Source organism: Hyperolius riggenbachi, chromosome 7 (assembly GCF_040937935.1).
Source record: "Hyperolius riggenbachi isolate aHypRig1 chromosome 7, aHypRig1.pri, whole genome shotgun sequence".
Classification (NCBI taxonomy): domain Eukaryota; kingdom Metazoa; phylum Chordata; class Amphibia; order Anura; family Hyperoliidae; genus Hyperolius; species Hyperolius riggenbachi.
This window is the reverse complement of record NC_090652.1, coordinates 32,036,839-32,039,338: the sequence shown is the minus strand read 5'-3', so window position 1 is coordinate 32,039,338 and position 2,500 is coordinate 32,036,839. Positions and strand designations below refer to the sequence as shown.

Below are 2,500 nucleotides of genomic sequence, written 5' to 3'. Positions count from 1 at the left end.
CAGTGGTAGAGCATTCGACTGCAGATCGAGAGGTCCTTGGTTCAAATCCGAGTGCCCCCTTGATATGATCTAGCTCTTTGCTCTTTCTCTAAACTCTTTACATAAACCAATACTCTCAAGGCAGTAATAAAGAGAACTACGTTAATCAAAATATCCTGTTATGCTGCAGAATCGTAGTAACTTGGTGAAAGTTCACATGCTCCCTCCAAGCAACCACATTTCTGAAGTGTTCTTTTCTTTACATATTCAAAGTAAATTTGTTTTTTCTTTCCATACGTATTTTAAAGGATCCTGCAAAAGAACAGCAAAAGCTACAAAATGTCTACAATGTAAGTCCTCCACTCAAATTAGCAAAGCAGAAGAACTTTGGGCTTCTACATCTGCTGCCAAATACACATGTGCTGGGGTCTAATGCACTTCCTGACGATTAACGCATTTCCAAGCTGCCTACAATATTAATTCAATTTGCATGCAACCTGGATTTATTACTGTCTCATTGACCATCTCTAGTCTCTAAGAGTTATCATTTAACTCTGTCCAACCTTAACAAACTCCAAGTTAACGCTTGAAATGCTTTCATGTACTACATGAGAGAAACTATTTAAAATGGTCAGAAAAGCTGAACATAGCGTGGGGGTATAGCTCAGTGGTAGAGCATTCGACTGCAGATCGAGAGGTCCTTGGTTCAAATCCGAGTGCCCCCTTGATATGATCTAGCTCTTTGCTCTTTCTCTAATCTCTTTACATAAACCAATACTCTCAAGGCAGTAATAAAGAGAACTACAATAATCAAAATATCCCGTTATGCTGCAGAATCGTAGTAACTTGGTGAAAGTTCACATGCTCCCTCCAAGCAACCACATATCTGAAGTGTTCTTTTCTTTACATATCCAAAGTAAATTTGTTTTTTCTTTCCATACGTATTTTAAAGGATCCTGCAAAAGAACAGCAAAAGCTACAAAATGTCTACAATGTAAGTTCTCCACTCAAATTAGCAAAACAGAAGAACTTTTGGCTTCTACATCTGCTGCCAAATACACATGTGCTGGGGTCTAATGCAGTGGCAGAAATGGCAACTGCAGAATGAGAAGTTTCTGGGTCTGACGAAAGAGTCTCTTGCGGCCATGGTCCGTAACATGCTAATCATTCTATCTTTCATGCAGATTATTATGCAAATTGTGAGCGTCATGGAAGTGGGACATTCAAATACACTTCCTGACGATTAACGCATTTCCAAGCTGCCTACAATATTAATTCAATTTGCATGCAACCTGGATTTATTACTGTCTCATTGACCATCTCTAGTCTCTAAGAGTTATCATTTAACTCTGTCCAACCTTAACAAACTCCAAGTTAACGCTTGAAATGCTTTCATGGACTACATGAGAGAAACTATTTAAAATGGTCAGAAAAGCTGAACAGAGTGTGGGGGTATAGCTCAGTGGTAGAGCATTCGACTGCAGATCGAGAGGTCATTGGTTCAAATCCGAGTGCCCCCTTGATATGATCTAGCTCTTTGCTCTTTCTCTAAACTCTTTACATAAACCAATACTCTCAAGGCAGTAATAAAGAGAACTACGTTAATCAAAATATCCCGTTATGCTGCAGAATCGTAGTAACTTGGTGAAAGTTCACATGCTCCCTCCAAGCAACCACATTTCTGAAGTGTTCTTTTCTTTACATATTCAAAGTAAATTTGTTTTTTCTTTCCATACGTATTTTAAAGGATCCTGCAAAAGAACAGCAAAAGCTACAAAATGTCTACAATGTAAGTCCTCCACTCAAATTAGCAAAGCAGAAGAACTTTGGGCTTCTACATCTGCTGCCAAATACACATGTGCTGGGGTCTAATGCACTTCCTGACGATTAACGCATTTCCAAGCTGCCTACAATATTAATTCAATTTGCATGCAACCTGGATTTCTTACTGTCTCATTGACCATCTCTAGTCTCTAAGAGTTATCATTTAACTCTGTCCAACCTTAACAAACTCCAAGTTAACGCCTGAAATGTTTTCATGGACTACATGAGAGAAACTATTTAAAATGGTCAGAAAAGCTGAACGGAGCGTGGGGGTATAGCTCAGTGGTAGAGCATTTGACTGCAGATCGAGAGGTCCTTGGTTCAAATCCGAGTGCCCCCTTGATATGATCTAGTTCTTTGCTCTTTCTCTAATCTCTTTACATAAACCAATACTCTCAAGGCAGTAATAAAGAGAACTACAATAATCAAAATATCCCGTTATGCTGCAGAATCGTAGTAACTTGGTGAAATTTCACATGCTCCCTCCAAGCACCCACATTTCTGAAGTGTTCTTTTCTTTACATACCCAAAGTAAATTTGTTTTTTTTTTCGATACGTATTTTAAAGGATCCTGCAAATGAACAGCAAAAGCTACAAAATGTCTACAATGTAAGTCCTCCACTCAAATTAGCAAAGCAGAAGAACTTTGGGCTTCTACATCTGCTGCCAAATACACATGTGCTGGGGTCTAATGCAG

At 38.8% G+C, this 2,500-nt stretch overlaps 4 non-coding genes across 4 annotated transcripts in view; all 4 read left to right on the top strand.

Moving 5' to 3' along the window:
* Window positions 1–60, top strand: part of TRNAC-GCA (transfer RNA cysteine (anticodon GCA)) — a 72-nt gene extending 12 nt beyond the window's left edge. The window contains exon 1 of the tRNA in view: window positions 1–60. This exon is cut by the window's left edge and continues 12 nt beyond it. This is a non-coding gene — a tRNA (tRNA-Cys).
* Window positions 61–632: 572 nt separating this feature from the next.
* TRNAC-GCA (transfer RNA cysteine (anticodon GCA)) lies at window positions 633–704 on the top strand. Its single transcript has one exon. It is a non-coding gene; the product is annotated as a tRNA-Cys (tRNA).
* Window positions 705–1,427: 723 nt separating this feature from the next.
* On the top strand, window positions 1,428–1,499 carry TRNAC-GCA (transfer RNA cysteine (anticodon GCA)). The gene has a single exon. It is a non-coding gene; the product is annotated as a tRNA-Cys (tRNA).
* Window positions 1,500–2,071: 572 nt separating this feature from the next.
* TRNAC-GCA (transfer RNA cysteine (anticodon GCA)) lies at window positions 2,072–2,143 on the top strand. Its single transcript has one exon. It is a non-coding gene; the product is annotated as a tRNA-Cys (tRNA).
* The last annotated feature ends 357 nt before the right edge of the window (window positions 2,144–2,500 follow it).